At 37.6% G+C, this 16,225-nt stretch overlaps 1 protein-coding gene across 2 annotated transcripts in view; it reads left to right on the top strand.

Annotated features, from left to right (window-relative positions):
• Positions 1 to 16,225, top strand: part of GPC6 (glypican 6) — a 1,360,227-nt gene that overhangs the window by 51,940 nt on the left and 1,292,062 nt on the right. The gene's annotated exons all lie outside the window — the stretch shown is intronic.

The following is a 16,225-nucleotide window of genomic DNA, read 5'->3' as shown; positions in this document are numbered from 1 at the left end:
ATGCTAAATGATTTTTCATTCTTATTCATATACAAGAAAACCAAGACCTATTTTTTAAAAGTGCATTTCAGTGGTTTTGGTAGACAGTAAAATAATGAATGGAAACTGGGCTTAGGGCATGTCCAAGTTGCAGGCCATGCTTATAAGGGCCCACAGAATCATTTGGTTTGGCCTTGCCAAGGCAACTGTAGCTCCTTCTCAAAGCAACACTTAAGTGCTCATTCTTAAATTGATAACTTTGCATGGCCCAGGAGTGATGTTATAAACATTCAAATGACCTTTGGCAAGGAACATAGTTGATTGTTCATGATTTGAAACATGTTTGGTAGTTAAAAAAAAAAAAGGAGAAGAAAGAAAGGAAAAGAAAATGTGAAGCACTAAGGTTTTTAATATCAGTAAAATGTATAGGGTAATGAATTTCACAATAAGTCAGGGCAATGAGATGCTGATCTCTCTTATCTAAAAAAAAATCAACATGATGTAGCTCCATTTCCAGTTGTGCAGAGGAATAAACAGGGTTTTGTTAAATAAAGTACTTAAATAGATTTATTCCTATTTATCATATCACAGACTTCATAATAATAGATGCAAGTTGGTTGAATATATGAATGTTCTAGCCTGGGTAAATTCCCTTAAGTAAATGTAGCTTTGCAGGCATCAATTCTTGGCATATCTATGGCCAACTCCTTTGTATATATATTTTTGCCTATAGTTTATATTTTTAATAACATGTCCACGTGATATAAGTAACCAAAAAGGGTTGTAAGTCTTTTTTTATATTTATTTAATTGGACAGAAAAAAGTGAGCGGGAAGAGGGAAATAGGGAGAACAAAAGACATGCTGCACACTGCTTTACTGCTTGTGAAGCTTCCCTCCATCAGATGGAGACTGGGGGTGGGGAGAGGTCTTGAACCTGCATCCTTTACATAGTAATGTGTGTGCTCAATCAGGTATGCCATGGCCTAGTCCTGAGCATTTTTATAAAGATGCGAAGAGAACACTGAAGAATGTTCATCTTGGGGGCATTGGGCCAGGTGGTAGCACACCTGGTTAAGTGATCACATTACAGTGTGCAAGAACCCAGGTTCAAGCCTTTTGTCCCCACCTGTACGGGGAAAGCTTCATGAGTTGTGGAGCAGGTATGCAGGTGTCTCTCTGTCTCTTTCCATATCTCTCCCATACCTCTCAATTTCTGTCTCTATGAAATAATAAATAAATAGAAACAGAAAATAGAATGTTGATCTTTACTTTGAAAAAATGTTTAATCATTTTCTCACCGTTATTCATTTTATCTTTTTACATTGGGCAAGAATGTGTTACTTTTTAAACATTTTTATTTACTCCCTTTTGTTGCCCTTATTGTTTTATTGTTGTAGTTATTGATGTCATTGTTGTTGGATAGGACAGAGAGAAATGGAGAGAGGAGGGGAAGACATGGGAGAGAAAGATAGACACCTGCAGACCTGCTTCACCACTTGTGAAGTGACTCTCCTGCAGGTGGGGAAAGATTGTGTTACTTTTAAGTGAGATGTACAAGTACATGATAGGCAGAAAAAATATATATGTATATATGTGGAATAATGTATTTTCATATAGCAATGAATGCCTATGATGCTGTATCCCTTTCACTACCACAAACCAAGCTATTAGATGGGAAATAACTAACAAAAGTGTTTTGCAATGTGACTAAGCAGATTGTCTCAGGATGATATTAATCCTTTCGTTTAAAAATGGAAGGTTATCAGCAAACTACATAGTCTAAGGTCATGTAGTCTGTAAATTGAGGGGAATAGGATTTGAACTGGGATTTAGTCTAGCCTGTCTAATGCATGATATTCCCTCTTCTGCTGAGGAAAATAGGCCCAACTACAAAGCTTTTCATGTTTATTCAGATACAGATTGAAGTTCTGAAAGTAGAATGAATGCTTTTTGTTCATGAGAAACAGCCCTGAAAACATACAAGGGTTAAATGAAAATAATTTCCTGTCATCACTCAGTGGTAAATATCAGAGTATGAGCGAATAAAATTAGCTAGTTGAAAAAGCACTTTTGATAAGAAAAAGTACAATATGCAACTTGTTCAGAAGCCCCTGATTTAGAAAGATGTGATATTCAGTATATTGACTTAAACAAACAAATGAAAAAATGAACATTTCATTGTGTGACACTAATGCCATTAGGATACCCTTAAGTTTAAAAAAAAATAAAATGAAATAGTGAATTGTGAAATACTTGACAAATGTTCACACTATTAGGGGACTGACCATGTTTCTGTGTTGGAACAGTTTTAGCTGAGAGTTTAACTTTTCATTTCTGTGGGTTGCCCATGGTTAAAATCATTCTAAGTCCCTGGTATATCCTTTATAAAGGCTCACTGAAGTCTAAGATTTTCTTACAATCAGTATTTGAAAGACGAGAACCTATCAACCCTCAGAGACTTCACTGGGCAGTGAGATAAACGCAAGTGTATGAAGCGACTTAGCTGCACGTGGGGAGCTGGGGGCTCGAACCGGGATCCTTACTCTCGTTCTTGTGCTTTGCGCCACCTGCGCTTAACCTGATGCGCTACCGCCCAACTCCCAGAATTTTATTTTTATAAATAGAATGAGGAGGATTTCCTTGAGTAATAACCATTCTCACATACAGATATGCACATATGTTCATTTGTACATTAGAATTTAAGTAGACTTATTTAAGTAAAATTTAAGTATGTTTGTGGAAAAGAGGTTAATTTTTATTTATTTTTATTGTTTTACTAATGATGGACAAGTCCATTGCATATGGGGTACAATTCCACACAATTCACACCACAAGCGTTCCACATCCCACCTCCACCCCCCTCAGTTAGAAACTTTCCTATTTTTTTTATCCCTCTGGGAGCATGGACCCAGGATCATTATGGAGTGCAGAGGGTGGAAGGTATAGCTTCTGTAATTGCTTTCCCACTGGACGTGAACATTGACAGGTGTATCCAAACTTCCAGCCTGTCTCTCATTCCCTAGTGGGGCAGGCAGGGCTCTGAGGAGGTGGGGTTCCAGGACACATTTCGTGAGATCATCTGTCCAGTGAAGTCAGGTTGGAGTCATAGTAGTACCTATAACTTGGTGAGGAATAATTCTTATCTCAGAGGACAGTAAGGTTTTAAAGTTAAAGAAAATTTAGGAAATGTCATAATGGATGGCCTCAATTTTTCTCTAGAGCACTCAGTTCTAGTTTATGGTGGTTCTAGGGACTGAGCCCAGGATTTAGAAACCTCAGGCACGAGAGGGTGTTACCATAACCATTATTGCTATTTCACTTGCCCCTGCCTCAATTTTCTTAAGAAAATAACAGAGGGGCTAATGTCCTGGATTAACCTACCTCCAACTGCCATTAGTTCTGCAGGGAGTTACCAGAAGGAATGGTAACATTATTGCAGAGCAAAGGGAGTGACTCACTGATAAGAACAGCTATGACTTGTCAATATTTATTTCCATTTTGTAAAAAGAAGAAAAAGGAGAAGAAGGAGAAGGAGAAGAAGAAGAAGAACAGCTATGACATATGTGGCTCCACCAGATAGAGTGGATTTGTTCGGATGGATGAAATGTTAATTTTCATTTTTTTTTAAAGTAAAAACCTGGGAGGGAGAGGTAGTCTGATGATTGTGGAATTGTCTTTGCATGTGTGGTCTTTCTCAGTTCCATATGTTCATGGATTAGAGAGCAGCATTGGTGGGTGACCCCAATCTGCAGGCAGTACAAAACATGAGAGCATATTTAATCTGATACCTTGTGTATACCTTCCTAAAATGGGATAAATATGGATTCTGTTACTGTATTTACTTGTGTCCTGATGTTTCCTTTCCATTTGATTAGTATGTAGTGCCTATTCCTGAAACCCATAGTGGAAGAAGCAAACGTAGTTCAGCTAATAGGCTGCAGGGAGCCCACCCACAATTGCAAATTCCTCTTGGAAGACTCCCAAAGCCAATCTTGAAGAAGTGGATGGATGCCCAGGAATTGATAACTGTACATTACTGCCCGTCTTCTCTGAGGACAGCTTTGTCTTCTTCATTGTACACTTTAGTTGGCCAGCTTCATTTGTGCATTTGTAATCATGAAGTTTAGCTTCTTGCAGATGGCAAATTAAAACACATACCTTGCTTTCTTTCTCTCCTTTTTTTCTTTTTGAAGCAAGTGAGTCTAGTTTTGTGTTGAAAAGGGTGTACTTTTACATTGGAAAAAAAATGCCAGGGTCATGGAGTTAGAGGTCCTGGAAGTAGGACCCCCAGGGCACTGCTCTGCAGTGAGCAATAATTTTAATTGGACAGCCAAACTAAGCCAACCTCAAATCATGTGTGTGTCTTACAAATAGAGTTTATTATGTCCTTTAAGTCCTTTTAGAGGCTAATGAAGATTTATACCAGTAGTTAGATGCTTTGTTCGAGATATAGAGAATACTTAATAGTTACTTTTTTTTCAACCAGGAATAATGAGCAGAACTATCTCAACAAATGCAATTCTTTGATGTGGACATAGTCATTTGATGTTCTCTTTATTCACTCCCAATAATGCCATAGGAGACATTTTTTTTTAAAATAAATATTCAACTTATTTTAATGAAGAGATACAGAAAGACCAGAGCACTGCTCAGCTCTGGCATATGCTGATACTGGGGATTGAACCTGGGATCTTTGAAGCCTCAGGCATGAAAGTCATTTTGCATAACTATTATGCTAGCTCCCCAGCCTAGGTGACATTCTTTGATACGTGCCCTTGTAACTCATGTATTTGTCTGACTTTCATGAAACCATTATATTATATAAGACATTTGTATAATTAACACTGTTCTAACAATTATGTAGTGACCATTGGGGAAATCATGGCCAGAAATCATGTAGTGAATTTACTTGTGTTATAAATATTTAAGTAGAACATTGGAACAACTTCATTTATTCAGCGAATAGTTAGTTGGGTGCCTGCTATGCACATACTGCTAATGTTGCAGCAATGTGAGAGTTCTAGGGGAGAGGGGTTTAGGTGTTAGAGAAATAAAAGAAAAATGACATTAGTGTATGATTGTCAATAGCGATCACTATTATCCAAGACAGTGCAGTGTCTGTTTAGAAATGTTACCTATAGAAAGGGGTGATAAACTTCCTTGGTAAGTTTGAACTGAGTGGAAGTTCTGAGAACAACTTAAACAGGTATTGATGAGGTAAATAGAAGAAAATCTTCTGGTCAGAGGGCATGAAGACATAGAGGTTCTGAGGCCTCCTTCAGGAAATAAAAGAAAGTCCTCAGATTCAGACACAGGTAGGAACATGAGAAATTGAAGGCCAGGGAATTGAGGTGAGCTCTGTTCAGGACTCTCATCTTAATTCTTGGAATATTATATACTATCAGTCTGTAATTTAAATGATTATTAAATAATAATTACTATACTACCAAAACAAAGCTTGACATTCCACGAGACTTATTAAACAAATGGCCAACTATTCATCCACAGTTGGAAAGGAACATAGAAGAGACCAGGAACTCTTGTGTTTTGAGGGGACAGCCTCAGGAGATAGTCTTTTCTACCAAGTGTTTGGAAAGTGGTGGGGCAAACAAAGCTACTCTTTCTTCTAGCACTCAATCTCTCCCTCCTTCCTTCCATCCCTTCCTTTTTCCTTTACCTTTCTTTATTTCTTTCCTTTTCTCTCTCTCTCTCTCTTTCTTCATACTTTCCACACTCTCTTTTTAATGCTCTTAAAGTTTAGAAATATAGCATAAAGGAGCCTAATGGGAACATGAATCTTAATTTAGTAATAATGTCTACATAGTTGTAAAGTCACCATTGGGTATTCAAATGAATTCCAAAAGTGAGTTGGTCACATAGAAGACAGATACACTTACCCCCAGAGCTAGTAGGTGGAGTCAAGGATGAGGGTGAGCCTCTCAGACTTCCCTGCCTGGTGTCTGTCCTCACTCAGGAAACTGACTGGCAGGTCTCACAGCTCTTCTTTTAATCTTAAACAAGTAAATGTTTAAGGAAAGGACGTGTGATTCATCTGTTTCTGAGTATGCCTTCTTTTCATCTTGAAGAACATTCTCATCACTTCAACCTATTCAAAAGATATGAGAGAGGATATGTGGATTGAGTAATACATAGGAATGTGTTATATGCTACATTTATAAAAGGCATCTCACTATCTTTCAGATATTAGGGGCTGTAATCAAGCCTGCAACACAATTTGCTCATTATATTTCCTGTAACTTTTACCCATAAGTATTGCAAGGGAAATTATAACCATATGTTTGATTCATTTGCACAGTTCATTAGAGGGTATATTTAAAGGACTATTTGCTAATGTTTTAAAAAGCTTCTTTTCATTTTAAAAGATAATGTGTTTTTAAGGGAATCATGCTTTTTTTTAAGCTTTTTTAAAATTTCTTTATTGAGGAATTAATGTTTTGCATTTGACAGTTTGCATTCGACAATAGTTTGTACATGCATAACATTTACCAGTTTTCCATATAATAATATAACCCCCACTAGGTCCTCTGCCATCCTTTTTGGACCTGTATTCTCCCCCCTACACACCCCAAAGTCTTTTACTTTGGTGCAACATGCCAATTCCATTTCAGGTTCTACTTGTGTTTTCTCTTCTGATCTTGTTTTTCAACTTCTGCCTGAGAGTCAGATCATCCCATAGTCATCCTTCTGTTTATGACTTATTTCACTTGACATGAATTTTTCAAGGTCCATCCAAGATTGGCTGAAAATGGTGAAGTCACCATTTTTAATAGCTGAGTAGTATTCCATTGTGTATATATACCACAAATTGCTCAGCCACTCATCTTTTGTTGGACAAGTTGGTTGCTTCCAGGTTTTGGCTATTACAAATTGTGCCGCTAAATACATATGTGTACACAGATCTTTTTGGACAGGTGTGTTGGGTACCTTAGGATATATCCCCAGGAGAGGAATTGCAGGATCATAGGGTAGATCCATTTCTACCCTTCTGAGAGTTCTCCAGACTGTTCACCACAGACATTGGACCAATTTACATTCCTACCAGCAGTGCAGGAGGATTCCCTTATCCCTATAACCTCTCCAGTATTTGCTGCTATTCCCTTTTCTGATGTATGACATTCTCACAGGAGTGAAGTGATATCTTATTATTGTCTTTATTTGCATTTCTCTGAAAGTCAAAGACTTGGAGCATTTTTTCATGTGTTTCTCAGCCTTTTGGATCTCTTCTGTGGTGTATGTTCTGTCCATGTCCTCTCCCGTTTTTGGATGGGTTTATTTGTTTTCTTGTTGTTGAGTTTGGCATGCTCTTTATATATTTTTGTTATTAAACTCTTGTCTGACGTTTGGCATGTAAAGATATTCTCCCATTTTGTGAGGGATCTCTTGGTTTTTGGGTAGTGGTTTCCTTTGTTGTGCAGAAGCTTTTTTACTTTTATGTAGTCCTGTAGGTTAATGCTTGCTTTAGTCTTCTTTGTAATTGGATTCATTTCATTGACGATGTCTTTAAAATTTACATGGAAAAGAGTTCTGTCAATATTTTCCTCTAGGTATCTGATAGTTTCTGGTCTAACATCCAAGTCCTTGATCCATTTGGAATTTAGTATTGTGTTTGGTGAAATATAGTGGTTCAGCTTCATTCTTCTGCATGTTTCAACGCATTTTTTTTCCAACACCATTTGTTGAAGAGGCTTTGGTTTCCCAATTTAATAGTCTGAGCATCTTTGTCAAAGGTGTCCATAGGTGTGGGGGCTTACTTCCAGGCTCTCACTTCTATTTCACTGGTCAGTGTGTCTATTCATGTTCCAGTACCAAGCAGTTTTGATTACAATGTCCCTATAATACAATTTGAGATCTGGGAGTGTGATGCCTCCAGTTCTGTTCTTTCTTCTCAAGATTGTTTTGGCAATTCTAGGTCTTTTCTCGTTCCAGATAAACATTTGTAGCATTTGTTCTATTCTCCTAAAAATTGTGGTTGGGATCTTGATGGGGATAGCATTAAATTTGTAGATGGCTCTGGGTAGTATATTCATTTTGATGATGTTAATTCTTCCAACCCATGAACATGGGATATTTTTCCACTTCTTTGTGTCTTTCAATTTCCTTGATTAGTGACTCATAATTTTCAGTATACAAGTCTTTCACTTCTTTGGTTAGGTATATTACTAGATAGTTGATTGTTTTTGTTGCTATAGTAAAAGCAATCGATTTCTGGATTTCAACTTCTTCTAACTTAGTGTTTGCATAGAGGATTGCCACTGAGTTTCGAATGTTAATTTTGTAGCCTGACACCTTACTGTATTGCCCTTATTCAACTTTTGCAGTCCCTGCTTTCATAAGGTTATCTTTGGAGTGAGTGAGAGAACTGTAATAGGAAGTATGTGAGGAGGGTATCTAAGTCTAAGTAGACACTATTTCATTATGAACTTAATACCTACTCACTACAGACTGTTGTGTATTTTTGCTTTCAGGTATATATTTTGCCCTAACTTACGGATACATGTGAGCATATGCTGTATCTTATAGGGCCTGATCTATATCTAGGTTTTGGGACTTTGTTAGAAAGTGAACCTCCTGTAATGGAATTAGAGAATACCATGAAAGGAACGGTCTCACCTGAGTAATGAGTAATGAGGGTGAAAGATTGGTATTCCATGCTTGATGTCTCTTTACGCAGTCTAGGTGAAGCATGCTGAGTTGCTACTGGTTGCATTGATTAAGCTGGGATTGGCAGATGCAGTATCATTTGTTATCACAAGTGGTGAAGCTGCAGGTGTCTCTCTGTCTCTCTCCCTTTCTATCTTATCTCCTGCTTATCTCTCAATGTCTGACTGTCTCTATCAATAAATAAATAAAGATAATTAAAACATTTTTAAAAATGTTCCATTGATAACATGTTATCTTCTGATTATCTAGCTTAGCTGTTTGGTTTCTGAAGTTTTCTTTTCTTTTTTTTTTTTCTTTCCTTTGCATCCAGGGTTATTGTTGGGGTTTGGTAACTCCACCACAAATCCATTGCTCCTGGAGGCCATTCCCCCCCCCTTTTTTTTTTTTGGTTGCCCTTGTTGTTTAAAGTTGTTGTGGTTATTATTATTGTTGTTGTTATTGATGTCATTGTTGTTGGATAGGACAGAGAGAGGAGAGAGAGAGGGAAGATAGAGATGGGGAGAGAAAGAGAGGCACCTGCAGACCTGCTTCACTGCTTGTGAAGCTACCCCCCCTGCAGGTGGGGAGACAGGAGCTCAAACCAGGATTCTTATGCTGGCTCTTGTGCTTTGCAACATATGCACTTAACCCGCTGTGCTACCGTCTGACCCCAGCCCCCAAAGATTTCATATTCTACTACCTTGAAACTTCAAAGTAATACTTATAAACTTGAAATAATTACAAAATATAATTAGCAGAAGGATATCTAAAATAAAATAGTCACATCATTTGGGCTTGATCAAACAAACATTAAAAAAATATGTTGAGTAGGAAAAACACTTTAGAAATCTGTGTGCTCTCTCTTAATTTCGAGTGTGGGTATTTTTAAGCCTGGAGTGATGTGATCAAATAAACTGCCAGCAATGTTCTGTACCAAGTGTAATTTAACACATCTGTCCAGAAGTGTAGGAATAATGAATTACACTAATCAATCTAGATAAAGGAGATTTAATGAACATTAACATCTCTGAAGCATTAAAATCTTCCCTTGTTTTGTTATTCAGGGATTTTAGTTTAGAGATTCTATGAAAATAATGAAAGAACACTTTAAAGATATATTTTATTTAAAAATGTATTTAGTATGTAAATAGCATGAAAAGTGTCTTTGCTTTTGTAAGTAGTGATTTGTATTTTTTAAATTTTTTTAGCCTCCAGGTTTTATCACTGGGCCTCAGTGCCTGCCACACTCTGCCCTTTCTGGCAGACATTTTTTAGAGAGAGAGAGAGAGAGAGAGAGAGAGAGAGGAGGGAGAGAGAGATGAGAGAGACACCTGCAGCATTACTGCATCACTTGTGAAGTTTCCTTCTTTGCAGGTGGGGAACAAGGGACTTGAACTTGGGTCCTCTTATATATTAACATGTGTGCTTTATCTGGTATCTCCTGAGTTTTCAAAATTAAAAGACTCAGGCATGAGTTTTCAAATTCAGTTCCAGGCACTGTATGTGCCAGAGTGATGTTTTGGTCACCACCCCATCTCATTAATAAATAATCACACCATTAAGAATTTAGAAGGCCAGCCTGTACAGCCCTGTACAATTATATTTACTTTATTTGTTTGTTTGTTTGTTTGTTTGTTTGTTTTAACCAGACTACTGTTCAACTCTGGCTTGTGATGGAGCTGGGGATTGAACTTGGGGGCTCAGAGATATAGACTTGAAAGTCATTTGCCATAACCATTATGGTATCTCCCCAGCCTTTCTTAAACTTAAACCAACAAATCAAACAAACACAAACTTTTTGAAGAGTGTCATCAAAATAGCTCGCCTAGAAAGTGTTCTTATTTTGCCATCAACATGACCCCTGCCCCAACATTGCAAGAGGCTTCAGTGCTGTGGTATCATTCCTCACTCCCTCTGTCTCTCTTGATCTTTCTTTCTTTCTTTCTTTCTTTCTTTCTTTCTTTCTTTCTTTCTTTCTTTCCCTTTTTTCCTTTTTTATTTTTTTTTTTTGCCTACAGGGCTATCGCTGATGCTCAATGCCTGCACTGCGAATCCACTGCTCTTAGAGGCCAATTTTTCCCCCATTTTGTTGCCCTTGTTGTATAGGACAGAAAGAAGTTGAGAGAGAATGGAAAGACAGGAGGAGAGAAAGACACCTGCAGACCCGCTTCACTGCTTGTGAAGCGGCCTCCCTGCAGGTGGGGAGCTGGGGGCTTGAACTGGGATCCTTGAGCTGGTCCCTTTGCTTTGTGCCATGTGCGCTTAAACTGCCATGCTACCATGCAGCCCCTTCTCCCTCCGTCTCTCTTATCTTTGTGTCTTCCTTTCTTTTTGAAACATGTCAATTTGAAGCAGTGACTTCTTGGTGATACAACAGAAAAATAGTTTTTAGTAAAAACATCTGAGGGTTGCAAAATTGTGTTCTCTGAAACAAAGATGCTTTCTAACTTTTGATTGATATGCATCTGACAAATTGATGATGTATGTTTAGTATAAACAAAGCATGATTTATTTTTATTATTGAATAGAGACAGAGAGAAATTGAGAGGGAAGGGGAGTGAGAAAGGGAGAGAGACAAAGAGACACCTGCAGCCCTGCTTCACGGCTCATGAAGCTTTCCCTCTGCAGGTGGGGACCAGGGATATGAACCTGGGGCCTTGTGCATTGTAATGTGAGCACTTAACTAGATGCACTTCAACCACCTGGCTCCCAAAGCACAGTTTCTAATTTTCAGTCAGCTTAGTCTCAGGCATGAAAATTTAGTGCTAAACACCCAGGCCATTAAGGCACTACAGGTGGCAGAGAGGTTAAACCAAGTGATGAGCAAAAGAAAATCTTTGTATGGTTTTGGGTAGGGGGGTGTATAACTGCAAGCCCATTCCATTAATTTTAAGCACCAGAAGAGTTTTGATTATGAAGACACTGAAGTCATAACATGACTATTTGGAATTCCTCATTTTGATCCAAAATAGAAAAGCAGGAAGAATCCAAGATCAAGAGTGGTAATTTCCCTAGATAGTGACATGGTTATATTGATTTTCTTAACTAGATTTTATTAGTACCACATTAAAACATGTATTTTTAACAAGACCAATAGATCTTAGAACCTCATCTTTAATGCAGAACAGCAGGAGATGAGGGAGGAATCCTAGTTTCAGCACCAGAATGCCAGGCCCCATTCTGTCCTGAGTCATTTAATCTGCTTTAGCTTCTGTATTGCCGTTTCTAAAGTGCAAATAGTAATGAATGCTCAGCAACTCCAATGCTGCTTCAAACTGTGAGGCTATCTTACAAGATACTATGAGAATATGAGAATGTTGTCATTAAGTTGATTATTTTTAGCCCACCAAAAGACAATCAAAGGGTGTTTTGAATTTCTAACATAGCTGGATCTATACATCCCTTTATAGACACAGGTGTGCATATGCATGTCTCTCTGTGTGTGTGTGTGTTATAAAACACTCTCTGTGTTGATAAAATCTGTAAACAGAATTCAGCATTTCAGTTTAGATGATCAAATTCTACAAATAGAATCCAGGCAGATTTCATTTGGTGCTTTTGAGTCATTTGAAATTTATGTAAATTCCAGCCTATGTAAAAGGATTTGTTTGTGTGTACAGTTTTCCTTGCTTCCAGGATCAGAAGGTGAACATCACTGTATGAAAATAAATATTGAAACTTACATATTCGGGACCCATCCTTTCTATCAGTCCTGCAAGGCTGGGCAAAACAGCCCTGCTTTTGGAAAATCACATTTTTTGTCACATGGTCTCATAAAGTCTAGAGATAGTTCCTATTAGTAGTGTTGTCACTTGAATGTGAAGTTAGCAAGAAACTGAAGCCAGTGGAATGTCTTCAGTGGGTACATGGCATTACACATTTTGGGTTTCACAGTGTTTGGTCTGGGCTCTAAATGAAGCAGGGAAGTTAATGTAACGAGACTCTTGGTAATCGTGCAGAACCATTTGCTCACATGATAAGGTGCAGGTGCAAATTTGCCAAATCATCAAAATGCTTCACCCAATGAAGAGTGTTTCCATATCACTTGTTTTAGACCATGAAAACAGATAATGCTGACAGTAGCTTGAATAAAATAAAAATAGCACAAATGAACAAGAGAAGAGAGGTGATTGTACACTGGACATCTGACATTAAGAACTATGTTTTACAGTATCTTCAGTAATTTAGTCACACTATGCACTATGCAACCACTTACCATTCTACTCCTAGCTTCTTTTTAAAAGCATTTATTTACAATAGAACTAGTAAATTGGTTCATTTTGCAATAATCAAAAAATTTTATTGACATGTTAGTGAACTATCTCTGTAGTTACTCAGGAAATTGTATAGAAAGAATGGTCTTTAATGCATCTGATTTCCAAAGAAGTGTAGATTAGTAGAACCACTCTACTTGTTCCCTTAGCTGCGATAAATCACTGGGTGAAGAAATGCATTTTATACCAGGATCTGCTCACAGACATACTACCCACTGCTGTGAAAATTAGTATAACTTTGATGTGTCATTTGTTCCAACCTTTGACAGGAATAAAGATTCTAGGAACCACACAGATCTCATAATTTCACCTCCATACAAGATAGGCTCTCAGATTTGTAACTCAGTGCTGAAGAATCTGCTTGCTTAGGTAAATGATGTATTGAAGAAAGCATATAAAGGTGTGACCAAAGATGAGACTAGTTTTTGAAAAGTGTGCTCAATCTCAGTATCAGAAACTATTGTTTCAGCATGGGGAATTTAAAATTCTTTGTGTGTAAATATTTCTTTGTGACTTGTTATACAAATTGTGCCTGACCACTTGAATAAAGAAACCAAGCAAATCATTGTCTGTTGAGAAAATTAATTTGGCATTGCTGTTTCAAATTAAACAAATGGTGGCTTTGTCTGAATGCTGACATACTATTGTGTACGTAGAGGTTGAAACCAGCTAATCAGTTATCTGTGTGCTCTTCTGGGTGTGCCACTGCTTGGCCCCTTGAAGCCAGTTAGGCTGACATTTACAGTCTTATAGACAAGAGTTCAGTGACTTTTGTTCCATCCTTACTATGGAACAAATTATAGAAATAATTCCTGAATATATAGATAGAGAGGGAGAGAGGAAGACACCTGCAGATCTGCTTCACAGCTGTGAAGTGAGCCCCCTGCAGGTGGGGAGCCAGGGGTTCAAGCTGGGACCCTTACATGTTCATCTTTATCTTGGTTGCCAGATTTGCATTACAAGTATTACCAATGAGGTTGTGATTTTTTGTTTTGGTGTTTGCATGTAAGTCAAATGTCATGCCACCAACTATCCTTGAAGAATGAAATTTACTTGTGAATTTAGCCAGATTTTCTATCCTATGATTAGGCATTGCTACATTGCCTGATCCCCACCCCCTTATCATACCATATACATGATCTCTCTCTTTCCCTATCTCTCTTTGTCTCCTTCCCTCTCTCCTTCCCACTCTCCCTTTTTCAGTGCCTGCACCTCTTCACCTATCCTAGTTTCTATTTTTTGCCTTTTTCTTTTTGATACATGGAGAGAGAGAGAGAGAGAGAAGCAGAGGAGAGTCAGAGAGACTAAGGATACCTGCAGCAGTATTCCACTACTCATGAAGCTTCCCTCCCCTGCATGTTGGAACTTGGGTCTTGAACCCAGGTCCTTGAGCATGGTCATGTGTGTGCTCTACTGGATAAGTCATCCCTTACCCCCTTGATTTCTGAGCAAAATATATTGAGCTTAAAACTGGGAGACTCTGCAAGATTCATTGTAAATTTTATTTTTGCTAGATACCTCTGATTCTTGGAGCCTTAGAACAATTTATTTATTCCAATATTATGTTTTCCCCACCTGTTTACTTCAACCAGTGGTCTTCATCATTAGACTTCAGGAAATTACTCAACCAATTACCTGAACATTTTAATCCCACTTGCATTTTATCAGGTCTGTCCACCTGCCATTTCTTCTTTGGAACAGTAATCCTGACAGCAATAAATATTTAGAATAAAGTAATTTTCCATAACTTGTCAGTCAGTCTGACATGATTCTGAGCAAACATACTCATCTATGCAGCTGAGGAATAGCAACAGGAGAATGTGGAGTGGCATTTTCCTCCTAGAAAGATTTCATCCTGCACAAGACATTGTTTATCCCAGTTTATCTCCAGTCCAGCATTTGCTTGTTCAAATGTATAAACATTGGAGACAAAAGACATCTGTATAGTTGCTCAGTGTTATAGTTGCTCAGTGTTCTGCAAGAACATGTAAGTTAAAATGCTATGAATATTAGATATTGAGGTATACTTTTATCAGTTGAACGTGGAGATCCTAAATTTGAAATAAGGTAGACCGGACTGATTAATAATTGATAAGATGAGCATAATAATCATTGATGAGACATTTGGGAGCAAACTTGAAATAGCTAGGTCATAGTTATATTGCATTATGATGCTTATTTGTCTGGTGAGGAGAAGGAAAATTGTGAAGTTGTGTGCCCTTCAAATGCAGAAAGTATGATGCTGCTCTCAAGTGACTGTGTATCTTCCACTTCTTCTGAGTGAGCAATTCTATGCAGATTCATTATTTGGTGCTCTGTTTAAGAAGCAAATCCTCTCTCATGCAAAAAAAAAAAAAGGCCTTATCCAAAGAAAGATTTATTTGCAGGTATGTGTGTGGGGAGATTCTAGCATCTTAAGATGGAATAGTATTTTTAAAAGGAATGAAAAAGTATCAAGTTCAGAACATATAAAACAATTTGTGCAATGAAATTTTTATACTGTGATGCTCTCACAGAACTGCTCATGAATATTCAGAGAATTTTCAAGACAATACATTAAGCATTTGCATGTATACTCTTTTACAGAATAAATAATAAATAATAGTGTGATTTCTTCAGTGTACAAATGAGTCTGTAATAGAAAGGACTCCCCCCTCTTCTTTTTAAATTAATTTACTTTTACTGGATAAAATGCTGTTACTTCAAATGTTTGGCTACCTTAATTTTTGTTCCTTTCATGAAAAAGTCTGATGGTTTCTGTATTCACATTCATTCAATTCTTACCTGTGAGGGGTCTAAAGATATGGCAGGAGTCAATTTCTACAATTGAGCATGCCCTACAAGATGCTCTAGCTAACAATGTGTAATGGGTCAATAAAAGTTCATTGCCTCACTGAGTGGCTAAAGACACCTTGCCCTTTGTGTCTAACCATGTCCTTGTACCAGTTTCCGTTATGAGTCGCTGTAGTGTCTCAGTTTTTGAAATATCTAGAAATAAAAACAATCAGTAATGGCATATTTATACATACATTTTGAAGAATAATTCCTTATCATATTGGGGGAAACCTCTGGTAGTTCTGTTAAATGAAAGCCAAGGGGTAAAGTACTCTCATAAGAAACTACTTTCCCAGAAATTTGTCTAGCATCTATCTTTCTGAGTCAAAACTGTGTCAACCCGAAGTATTAGTGTGACCTAGACTTTACATAGGCTTTCAGTTAGAAAGGTGTTAAATGTTTATCCCATTCATTATCAGATACTTGCTTATTTGACTGACACAGTGGAACTCTTGGGCCATATCAATTGTTTATT

Source organism: Erinaceus europaeus, chromosome 5 (assembly GCF_950295315.1).
Source record: "Erinaceus europaeus chromosome 5, mEriEur2.1, whole genome shotgun sequence".
NCBI lineage: Eukaryota > Metazoa > Chordata > Mammalia > Eulipotyphla > Erinaceidae > Erinaceus > Erinaceus europaeus.
Note: the sequence above shows the minus strand (reverse complement) of the source record. Positions and strands in the feature narration are given on the sequence as shown.